The sequence below is a fragment of the Phyllobates terribilis genome, unplaced genomic scaffold (assembly GCF_046119375.1).
Source record: "Phyllobates terribilis strain yellow unplaced genomic scaffold, ASM4611937v1 Scaffold_13__5_contigs__length_258822181, whole genome shotgun sequence".
Lineage (NCBI taxonomy): Eukaryota > Metazoa > Chordata > Amphibia > Anura > Dendrobatidae > Phyllobates > Phyllobates terribilis.
In genome coordinates this window covers 182239824-182252403 of record NW_027362773.1, presented here as the reverse complement: position 1 = coordinate 182252403, position 12580 = coordinate 182239824, and the positions used below count along the sequence as shown (strand labels likewise).

Sequence of the window (12580 nt, the reverse complement as noted above, 5' to 3'; positions counted from 1 at the left end):
TCTAGCAAAGCTAATCCTTTTTGGCCTATTGGAGAGTGTGTTAGTCAGTGGAGTAGCCTATCTGTGTTGCAAGATATACCACCTGTGTATAGAATACCGATTTTTTTACTGCACCTAGTGAAGTAAAATCTTTTGGGCATAGCATCATTCTATTAGTCCATCTATACTGACCTCCATCAGGTTGCAAATTGAATATAATTTTTTTCTGCATCTAGCTCTGAAAAAATATTGGGCTTCTAGCTGTGTGTGGGACTTGTTGTATTAGTCCATCTATACTGACCTCCATCAGGTTGCAAACTGAATATATTTTTTTCTGCATCTACCTCTGAAAAAATATTGGGCTTCTAGCTGTGTGTGGGACTTGTTCTATTAATCCATCTATACAGACCTCCATCAGGTTGCAAACTGAATATAATTTTTTTCTGCATCTAGCTCTGAAAAAATATTTGGCCTTCTAGCAGTGTGTGGGACTTTCTCTATTAGTCCATCTATACTGACCTCCATCAGGTTGCAAATTAAAAATAATTTTTATCTGCATCTACCTCTGAAAAAATATTGGGCTTCTAGCTGTGTGTGGGACTTGTTCTATTAGTCCATCTATACTGACCTCCATCACGCTGCAAATTAAAAATAATTTTTTGTCTGCATCTAGCTCTGAAAAAATATTTGGCCTTCTAGCAGTGTGTGGGACTTTCTCTATTAGTACATCTATACTGACCTCCATCAGGTTGCAAATTAAAAATAATTTTTATCTGCATCTAGCTCTGAAAAAATATTTGGGCTTCTAGCTGTGTGTGGGACTTGTTCTATTACTCCATCTATACTGACCTCCATCAGGTTGCAAATTGAATATAATCTTTTTCTGCATCTAGCTCTGAAAAAATATTGGGCTTCTAGCTGTGTGTGGGACTTGTTGTATTAGTCCATCTATACTGACCTCCATCAGGTTGCAAACTGAATATATTTTTTTCTGCATCTACCTCTGAAAAAATATTGGGCTTCTAGCTGTGTGTGGGACTTGTTCTATTAATCCATCTATACAGACCTCCATCAGGTTGCAAACTGAATATAATTTTTTTCTGCATCTAGCTCTGAAAAATTATTTGGCCTTCTAGCAGTGTGTGGGACTTTCTCTATTAGTCCATCTATACTGACCTCCATCAGGTTGCAAACTGAATATAATTTTTTTCTGCATCTAGCTCTGAAAAAATATTTGGCCTTCTAGCAGTGTGTGGGACTTGTTCTATTAGTCCACCTATACTGACCTCCATCAGGTTGCAAATTCAAAATAATTTTTTGTCTGCATCTAGCTCTGAAAAAATATTTGGCCTTCTAGCAGTGTGTGGGACTTTCTCTATTAGTCCATATATACTGACCTCCATCAGGTTGCAAACTGAATATATTTTTTTCTGCATCTACCTCTGAAAAAATATTTGGGCTTCTAACTGTGTGTGGGACTTGTTCTATTAGTCCATTTATACTGACCTCCATCAGGTTGCAAATTGAATATAATTTTTTCCTGCATCTAACCCAGCCAATAGTTTTGGCCTAATACCACAGTTTGGCCACTCAGCTCTGCTCGGTTCCCATCCATTGTTTTTTTGTGCAAACAACTCCAGAGTTGTGAATTAGTTAACCACCAAAATGAGTGGAAAAAGGCCTGCTGCTGGTGGAAAGGGGAATAGGCGTGTTGGGAAGGGGAAAAAAGGTTGTGTCCGTGGGGTAGGTGTTAAAGCAACAGTAACATCTGCAGAAGAAAGACCATCTTCCAGCCAAACTAAAATGTCTACTTCTTTTAGCGGACAATGTGATAAGATCCCTTTCTTACGGCCATGCCAATCGCTACAAATTCCAGATGAGGCACAAAAACAGCAGGTGCTTCAACGGATATCAAGTGCTCCTTTAAGTGGGCTCTCCTCTACATCAACTTCAACATCACAAATACTCCAGTCCTCAAAGGTGTCACCCCAATCGCACTTGCTTCCTCACAGCTCCCAAATCTCCAGCTGCCCGTCTGAGTATGAGGTAGAACAGATGGTTGAGTCTGCAGAGCTGTTTACTCATACTATAGCCTGGGAATCAGAGGTCGACTCCAGTGCTTCTGTGAATCCAGACAAGGAAATGATCTGCACTGATGCCCAGAATCTTTATGAGTCGGATCCAGGACCAGACGCTGAAGGTTCTGACCATAATGTAGACCCTCATTCCCAAACTGTAACTCCTGTTGGTGGAGACAATGAGGAAGACGATGATGAGACTCAAATACCTGATTGGAGCGACAACTTTAGTTTTTTGTCAGGGCAGGAACAGGTTGGCTCTGAGGACGACGGGTGTGATAACGCACAGGGTGATGATGATGAGGTTGGAGATCCCACTTACTGTCAACCCACAGTCAGCCAAGAGATGAGGTCAGCAGAGGAGGTGGAGGAAGATGCTAGTGACGACGAGGTCAGGTTGCGCCTTCCTGGACAGAGACGTAGTACTGGAAGCACGTCAACAACTGCATCCTCAAACACAACTCTGCCTCTCACCACAAGTCGTGGTGGCTCTTTAGGTCGCATGGGTGCTAAGCCTTGCATAGCCTGGGCATTTTTTCAGATCGATAAAGATGACCCAACTCGTGTTATCTGTAACATTTGTCAGCAAAAGCTAAGTAGAGGCCAAAAAATACATAGTTTGAGTACTTCATGCATGAACCGGCACATGGACATGAAGTATAAGTTGCAGTGGGAAGCTCAGTGTGCTACAATGCGGCCTAGCCGGCCGGGCAAACCACCGTCTGCCATATCTTGTGCATCCGCGGCCTCTTCATCCTCTGTGACTGGGGGGACAGCAGTCACACCTGTTTTGGGGCGCAGACCTGCCACCTCTTTACCCGCAACAGCCAGCGTGATTGGCAGGTCATCATTTTCTTTGGAGGTGGTAACACCAGCTGGTGTTGAGTGCTGTCCGACATCGATAGTACCACCTTTGGATCAAGGCAACCTAACATGTCCGCCTACATCTTCCTCACAGACCGGCAGTTTGCCAGGGACACCCTTATCAACCCCATCTAAGCACAATAGCCAGCCCTCGGTCCCTCAGATGTGGACAAGTAAAAGACCATTTCCTCCTAGCCATGAGAAAGCTAAGAGGTTGAATTTCACCATCTGCAAACTCTTGGCTACAGAAATGCTGCCTTTCCGCCTGGTGGACACAGAGGATTTTCGAGACCTTATGTCCGTCGCAGTGCCCCAGTACCAGATGCCCAGTCGGCACTACTTCTTAAAGAAAGGTGTGCCTGCGCTCCACCAGCATGTCGCACACAACATCACCGCTTCTTTGAGAAACTCTGTGTGTGACAGGGTGCATTTCACCACAGACACTTGGACGAGTAGGCATGGACAGGGGCGTTACATGTCGCTGACTGGGCACTGGGTAACTATGGTGACAGCAGGACAAGGGGCTGCTGTCCAAGTCTTGCCGTCCCCACGAGTTGTGCGTCAATCCTCTTTATGTCAAAGTTCCTCCACTGCTTCTGCCTCCTCAACCTCCTCTCGGTCTTCCACCTGCACCCAAAGCCTGTCTGGTCATGCCACAAGCTTTCTAACTGCGCAGAAGGGATCCTGCACACCTCCTTACTATGCTGGCAGTAGGGCTCAACGTCATCAGGCGGTTTTTACTTTGAAATGTCTGGGAAATGTGAGTCACACAGCAGAGGAGTTGTGGTCAGCTCTGGAGAACCAATTTCATGAATGGCTGTCTCCACTGGACCTGAAACCAGGGAAGGCCGTGTGCGACAATGCTGCAAACCTGGGTGCGGCCCTTCGCCGGGGCAATGTCACACACGTGCCTTGTATGGCTCACGTGTTGAACCTGGTTGTCCAGCAATTTTTAGCCCACTATCCCAGACTAGATGGCCTTCTGCAGAGGGCACGGTCGCTGTGTGCTCACTTCCGCCGTTCGCATCCCGCAGCTCAGCGACTTACATCTCTACAGAAGTCGTTGGGCCTGCCACTTCACCGGCTAAAATGCGATGTGCCTACCTGGTGGAATTCAACTCTGCACATGTTGCAGCGACTGTGGCAGCACCGACAAGCCCTGGTGCAATACTTTCTGACGTATAGCCTGGGCCAACGAGATCCAGACGTGGGGCAAATCACGCTGGAGGAGTGGTCTCAGATCAGGGACCTATGCACCCTTCTGCACAGTTTTGAAATGGCGACGAAGATGTTTAGTGCTGACGATGCCATTATCAGCATGACTATTCCGGTGATTTACATGCTGGAGCACATGTTAAACAGAATTCGGAGTCAGGTGGTGGCACAAGAGGAGGTGGAGGAAGTAGAGGAGGAGGAGTTGTATGCGGAAGGGCTAACATCTGCAAGGTCCAGACGGTCGGCAGCACCAAGGTGGCAGGCATGTGAGGGTGGGGGAGATGGTTTTACCAGGGCGCATGGTAGCAGCCAAACTAGTGAGGAAGGTGCAGGAGCCCAGGAAGAAGTGGAGGACGAACTGATGGAAGACTCATCAGATGAGGGAGACCTTGATCACATTTCTGTTGTGCGAGGTTGGGGGGAGAGGACAGAGGAAGGAAGCATGATTGTTACCTCGCCACCAACACAACAGGGACTTGGTGCTCTTGGATGCGCAACACACATGAGTGCCTTCTTGCTGCACTACCTGCAACATGACCCTCGAATTGGGAGAATTAGAAATAATCCTGACTACTGGGTTGCCACACTGTTAGATCCCCGGTACAAAAGTAAATTTGCAGAAATTATTCCTGCCATAGAAAGGGATGCACGCCTGCAGGAGTTTCAGCAGAGACTGTTGCAGAATCTTACATGTGCTTTTCCACAAAACACCAGTGGTGCATGTAGTGAATCTCACAGTTCCAACTTGCCAACCGTGGGACCGTCAAGTGTTCAGCACTCAAACCATAACAGAACCACAGTATCTGCTGGTAACATCAATTTTGCGCAATCATTTCACCACTTTTTTAGCCCATCCTTTGCAAGGCCACAGGAGACAAGAAGTCTGACACATAGTCAACGCCTAGAGACGATGGTACAGGAGTATCTCCAAGTAAACATTGAAGCCATGACTGTGTCACTGGACCCTTGCTCTTTTTGGGCTTCCAATCTGGATAAATGGCTGGAGATAGCCACTTACGCCTTGGAGATCTTGTCATGCCCCGCAGCCAGCGTTCTGTCTGAACGTGTGTTCAGCGCTGCTGGTGGTGTGCTGACAGATAAGCGCACGCGGCTCTCCACTGATAATGTAGACAGACACTCGTTAATAAAGATGAACAAATCATGGATCCGAAACGACTTTTCTACCCCTGTGTCATCCTGGGGAGAGTAAAAGATGGATGATTGGTTAAAATCACCCTACCAACCGTTTTAAGCTTTCAAATTACTAATCATGTTTATCTGTATCTTGGCTGGAAAATAATTTGGGCTTTGTAGCAGTGTGCAGCACTGATTCTATTAGGCCATCTATAATAAGCTCCACCAGATTTAAAATTACTAATCATGTTTATCTGTATCTTGGCTGGAAAATAATTTGGGCTTTGTAGCAGTGTGCAGCACTGATCCTATTAGGCCATCTATACTAAGCTCCACCAGATTTAAAATTAATAATAATTTTTAGCTGCATCTAGCCCGGAAAATAATTTTGGGGCTCCGAGATGCGCAAGACACATAAGTGCCTTCTTGCTGCACTACCTGCAACATGACCCTCATATTGTCAGAAATCGAAGTAATCATGACTACTGGGTTGCCACACTCTTAGATCCGCCAAACTTTTCGATCAACCTTTTCATTTTAATAAAGACCAAAAAAATGGTCATTTTTGAAATTATAAGCATTAGCAGGTTATTAGAAACTGAAATCAAACAGTTTTCAACTCAAAACTTTATTCTAGGTGATGTTACATTTTCACATAGGACCCCTTGTTCGAAAGGCGCTTCTGAACTCTCTCGTCCATTGAATTTGTCAGGTTTTGGATGGTTTCTGCTTCAATTGTTTTGCATGAGGACAGAATACCCTCCCAGAGCTGTTGCTTAGATGTGAACTGCCTCCCGCCATCATAGACACTCCTTTTGATGATGCTCCAGAGGTTCTGAATGGGGTAGAGGTCAGGGGAGCATGGGGGTCACACCATAAGTTTGTCCCCTTTTATGCCCATATCAGCCAGAGATGCAGATGTTTTATGTGCAGCATGAGATGGTGCATTATCATGCAAAAAAATGATCTTGCTGTGAAATACACGGTTCTTCTTCTTGAACCATGGCAGGAAGTGCTGTTTGAGAAAATCCACATACATTATGGAGTTCATCTTTAGCGCCTTCAGGGATCCTAAAGGGGCCAACAATCTCTCTCCCCATGATTCCAGCCCAAAACATTACTCCACCTCCTCCTTGTTGGCGCTGTAGCCGTGTTTGCGTGGGGTGTCCATCAACCAGCCATCCTCCACTCCATCCATCTGTACCATCGAGCGCTGCACGGCACTCATCCGTGAACAAAACAGTTTTGAAATCAGTCTTCATGTAATGTTTGGCCCACTGGAGCCGTTTCTGCTTGTGTGAAGTGGATAGAGGAGGTCGACAGGATGGCGTATGCACAGCTGCAAACCTCTGAAGGACCCTGCACCTTGTTGTTCGGGGGACGTTGGAGGCACCAGCAGCTTCAAAAACTTGTCTGCTGCTATGACAAGGCTTTTTTGCCGCTGCTCTTTTAACCTGACGTAATTGCTTGTAGGAAAGTGTCCTCAATTTGCCCTTATCAGCACGCACACGTGTGTACTGTGAATCAGCTACATACTTCTTGATTGCCAAGACACTTCATCCTGATCATCGCACAATGTTGATTGTAGTCATGCCTTGACCTAAACACTCCACAATTTGTTGCTTCTCAGCAGCCGACATATCCTTTTTCTTTCCCATTTTATCAGAAAATGTAGGCTGCTTAATAATGTGAGACAGCCTTCTTAAGTAGTCTTGCCTTTCATTGGACACACCTGCCAAACTAATTAGCACTGGTGTCTGCAATTGCTTACAGTGATATAAAGAGCCCTGACACACATCACCATCAATGAGTTTAACTGACAAACAAACAAATTCTTCCCTTATCACTCCTAAACACTTTTTGCATAATAATTTGGAACACAGTGTACATGTGCTTTTCCACAAAACACCAGTGGTTCACGTAGTGAATCTTACAGTTCTAACTTGCCAACCGTGGTCTGTATGGAGTTGTTCAATAAAGGGCCCAAAATTAAGATAACATAGATGGGAGAGGTCTCTATGAATAGGAATTCCTAAGTATTTGATACCCTGTGAGGGCCAGGCAAAGGGAAAGTTGGACTGGATTGAATCCTATATGGATTTGGGGAGGGAGACATCGAGGGCCTCAGACTTCGCTGCATTGATTTTAAAATTTGACCATGTAACAAAGTGATCTATTTCAGCCATAACAGCATGGATGGATATATGTGATTGAGTGATATATACTAGGACATCATCAGCAAATAGAGAGCACTTGTACTCGGTGCCTCCCACCTCAATCCACCTAATATTGGGGTTATGGCGAATTGATGAGAGCAGGTGCTCCGTCACTAGGATGTATAAGAGAGGGGACAGAGAACATCCCTGCCTTGTCCCATTGGTGATTGTGAAAGGTGATGAAAATGTTCTGACGCGCCCCCTGGGCCTTGGGACACCCGGAGCCGGACCCTTTTTGGTGGATGCTGGTGGTTGTAGTCTCCGTGGCGGCGACCCGGTTCCGTGGCTCAGGGCAGTCAAACCAGTGGCGGAACTATTTATGTGGTTTTGATGTTTAAATGTCCGACTACGCCACCCGTGGATTGCGGTCAGAGTGAACCGCCGCTCCAGGGCAGACCGCTGAGGTTGGTGTTGTGGGTGCAGCAGAGCGTAGCATAACTCCCCACGGGAGGAGTATAGCCTCAGGGCAGTGTATGCGGAGGATGGGGGTGATGGTGCAGGGCAGCAGCAGTAACGACACGGAATCAGTGATGCAGTACAGGGCCTTTACTCACAGTTCTTATTATCCAGACCACGTCTGCAGGTAACGGCTGCCCACGTCGTACTGTGCTCACCAGGTGAGGGGCTCAGACAACTCCCAGATAACTTTGGAGCGCTTCTCAGGACCCCCTTTGTGTGTCCTTTGTCTGGCCTTTCTTAAAAACCCTTCTGTCCGGCTGCCTCGGGCCTCCTCTTGGTAAACTTGGCGCCAGTTTCCCTGACCCCATGTGGTGCCTTCCTAGCGGGTGTAGCGAGGGGCTGCGCCACATAAAATGTCAGAGCCTCCGGTTTCTAGCTGAGGGTCGTTTCCTGCCTCCACTAGTTTCGGGGACCGGTCTCCCCCTTTGGCCTGACCCCTCCACGCAGGTGGATTCGGGCGTGCGGTGGCGACTCGCCCGTCCGCACCCCTGGGATCCCTTCGTTCCTCGTTCCTGGAGCCTTCTCCGCTCCTCTTCCTTCCTTCTCCCTCTTCCAGGCCTGGGCCTCTGTTACTAGGCCCACCTCCGGAGCAGAGCTCATGCAGAGCCCCTGCTCCCTGTCACTTCTGCTCAGACTTCTCTGCACTGAACTAAGATGGTGCCCACCTTTTATACTCCCTTCTCAATGCACCCAGGAACTGCTTCCTCCCTGCTCCTGCACTACAGGGTTCCCCTTCCTCAGTGTTCTCTCCCCCCACTCCAGCCAGGGACAGGGACTGTCGTGCCCATCTCAGGGGCATATTGGTCGCCCTGCCCCACGGCAATGTGGTGTAATGCATGCAGGTGTCGGGTCCTGATCCACACTCCATCCTTACCTAAGAGTGAGATATCACACCTCTGGGTGAGGTGCAATACCTCTGCAGCAACCGAGCCCTCAGGGTAATACAGTTCCATTTATCTTCAGCCTAGGTGACGTATTGCGATACAGGGCCGTGATTTTGGCTATAAAAGGGTCCCCTAGACCCCTACCCCAAGCTTTTTAAGAGAATCATATATGGCGTGCCAGGAGACTCTATGGAATGCTTTCTCAGCATCCAACGAGAGTATCTAATTACAAATTTTTAACTGCATCTAGCCCAGGAAATACTTTGTGCCTAGTAGCAGTGTCTGCTAGTCAGCGGATTATCCCGGCTTTTAAGCAAGCTACACCACCTGTAGTTTTGACACTTAATTTTTTCAAAGGAAATGCTTCGGGACCACGGAATACTCAGTGAAGAGCATCAGGAGGCACCCCAAGGCATAGGGGCTGGGACTGGCAGTAGGATGCCTTGCGGTGGACAGCCGAGCTCGATCCTTATAAAAGCTTTTTAGCTGCAGCAGCTTTAGTGGACGCTACTGGAGCTGGAATTACGCGGCTGCTGGCATGAGACTTGCCCTCCAATAGATCCTTGTAAATGGATTTAAAGTGTATTCATTCAAATTAGAGAGACAATTTAAATTAAAAAGCTTAGAGCTGCCTCCACCACAGGGGGGCTCGCTCGACCCACCAGCGGACAGGCACCAGTATTGGAAGAGGGGGGCTGGCCGTCAGGGTTCACTGCGGCTCAGGCACAAACCCGGCGACACGGAGGTGGCACAGGCAGGAGCGGACTGAACGTGTCGGCTTCTCACTTTTTGGATTTTAGAAGGGCATGACATGCCTATATCTGTGTCTCCCCCTGCTTTTACTCCTCCACCTCTTTTCTTTTCGCATGACTATATGTACTTGTCACTTTTCCATGTGTTACTTGTGTCTTCTGAGCAGTTTGTCAGCTTTTGGACACCTTTGAAGGTGTTTTCTATGTGTTTCTATGTGTTTTTGTTTGCCTGCCATTGGTTTTAACGGTGTTCGAAGGTGTTCGACGAACAGTTTGGCGAACACAAGGGTGTTCGACGAACCGAACTGAACTCGAACACTACGGGGGTGGCTCAACAATAATCATAATGCATGAATTCCCAGGTTCCACTGAGATTAGAACTCAGATCACTGGATTAAGAGTGGATTTCTCAGATTTCCACTATTTACACATGCTCTTTTACTGTTTTCAAAAGAAAATCCAGCCCGCTTTGTTGGTCATGTGGTTCCATCGTGTAATGGTTAGCACTCTGGTCTCTGAATCTAGCAATCTGAGTTCAAATCTCAGTGGAACCTGAGAAATTCTGTGTGCATAGCAGTTTTATCTTTTCTGCTCACACTCAATTTGCCAATGCACATGGTTTAACATAAAAAGAGAAAGTTAAAATCCACATGGCAAAATGATCTATCTATCAAGAAAGTTTAACTCAAAAGTTAAACTTGACTTCATGAAGCAAAACACATATCATCTATGTCACAACAAGCAATCGTACTCTATGACTTTTGCCAATGTTCGCATGACACTTTTTCCAGGTGGGTGAAACTGACCAGGATTTCAAGCCGAAATGGCCTCAAGAAATGACAGCGATTCTTTTCCTGAATCACCCTTTTTGTGTTTTCCAGCATTTTTGTAAACATAGTTTGGTGATGTTTTTCTAAGTATTGTTTTGGGCATCAAATGAGTTTGTTTAAGTTTCTTTTTTGCTCGCAAAATGCTGTGAACGTCACTCAGGAACCTTCCAGGGGTCTTTCTAACCTACTCATTGACTTGTTTGGCAAGTATAAAGCAAGCAAAATATACCTGAAAAATGATATGCTCACTTCTATTAACCGCTTGGCGTTTTGGGAAACTTAATGAGGTTAAAAGACGCTCAATACCTGATCATATGAACAGCAAGTCTTTTTGCATGGAAATGAATCTGTTCAAACTATTGAGCATTTTCAAAGCCTTTTTCAGGAGGTGTTTGGAACAAAGTCACTCTAAATCCGCCTTATGAATTTTAATAAACCTTGAACTGTAAAAGGTTCCAATTGATGATACCTTTAAATCAGATTTTTACATTTCAGTGAGGCCTGGAATTTTGTTTCCAATTGAAATCTTCCATTTTTTGAAATGTCTTCCAGAAGGAAAATCACTGACATTGATCATGGTGCTATAAGAAAAGGTGTGAAACTCATAAGAATGAAACAGTGTCTGAGTAGTTGTGGCCGAGTGGTTAAGGCGATGGACTAGAAATCCATTGGGGTCTTCCCGCGTTGGTTCAAATCCTGCCAACTATGTTTAACTTCATGTAACATTTTGACGAATTATCTGAGTAGATCAATTTCCACATTCCCAAGTCTATCCCCCACAGAAATGGTCTGTAATCTATGGATTGTATTTGTAGAATCAGCTTAACAGCATCTGTAGATCTTCTTTTGACTAGTCAGCCGTGTGATATGTCACTTGTGCACCACACCACCAATCAAACAAAGCTCAGAGGGTGCCATCAGGTATGTGGTGCAAATCCTCCTTTTTTCCAGCGAACACAGACCACTGCCATGGCTAATGGACTGGGATATGAACTTTGATTTGCACCAACTCTACTTGAATTATCTTTCCGATGGAACCTTTTAGCACACCATGAAAAATCTTTAGTGACTTCTGGATGAGCAGAAGTTTTGAAATTTCTTTTTTTCTCACCCTTTTTCCAGCTGATAGATCCAGCACGCTAATTATTAGCCAGATTTCATCAACATTTTAAAACTGTCTTTGTTGTGATATCATGGAACTTTAAGCACACTTGTGGAATAAAAAGGAAGGAGATATTAATTTACCAATGTGTGTTAGATATACATTTGCGGAACAGCTTTAGAACCAGTTTTCATCATAATGCATGAATTCTCAGGTTCCACTGAGATTAGAACTCAGATCACTGGATTAAGAGTGAATTTCTCACATTTCCACTATTTACACATGCTCTTTTACTGTTTTCAAAAGAAAATCAAGCCAGCTTCATTGGTAATGTGGTTCCATGGTGTAATGGTTACCACTCTAGACTCTGAATCCAGTGATCTGAGTTCAAATCTCAGTGGAACCTGAGAAATTCTTTGTGCATAGCAGTTTTATCTTTTCTGCTCACACTCAATTTGCCAATGCACATGGTTTAACATAAAAAGAGAAAGTTAAAATCCACATGGCAAAAAGATCTATCTATCAAGAAAGTTTAACTCAAAAGTTAAACTTGACTTCATGAAGCAAAACTCATATCATCTATGTCACACCAAGCAATTGTAAACTATGACTTGTGCCAATGTTCGCATGACACTTTTTCCAGGTGGTTGAAACTGACCAGGATTTCAAGCCAAAACGGCCTCAAGAAACGACAGCGATTCTTTTCCTGAATGACCCTTTTTAGTGTTTTCCAGCATTTTTGTAAACATAGTTTGGTGATGTTTTTCTAAGTATTGTTTTGGGCATCAAATTAGTTTGTTTAAGTTTCTTTTTTGCTCGCAAAATGCTGTGAACGTCACTCAGGAACCTTCCAGGGGTCTTTCTAACCTACTCATTGACTTGTATAGCAAGTATAAAGCAAGCAAAATATACCTGAAAAATGATATGCTCACTTCTGTTAACCGCTTGGCGTTTTGGGAAACTTAATGAGGTTAAAAGGCGCTCAATACCTGATCATATGAACTGCAAGTCTATTGGCATGGAAATGAATCTGTTCAAACTATTGAGCATTTTCAAAGCCTTTTTCA

The 12580-nt window shown here is 45.2% G+C and overlaps 2 non-coding genes across 2 annotated transcripts; both read left to right on the top strand.

Annotated features, from left to right (window-relative positions):
• Positions 1-11037: 11037 nt before the first annotated feature.
• TRNAS-AGA (transfer RNA serine (anticodon AGA)) lies at positions 11038-11119 on the top strand. Its single transcript has one exon. It is a non-coding gene; the product is annotated as a tRNA-Ser (tRNA).
• A 728-nt stretch (positions 11120-11847) lies between these two features.
• TRNAQ-CUG (transfer RNA glutamine (anticodon CUG)) lies at positions 11848-11919 on the top strand. The gene has a single exon. It is a non-coding gene; the product is annotated as a tRNA-Gln (tRNA).
• Positions 11920-12580: the final 661 nt, after the last annotated feature.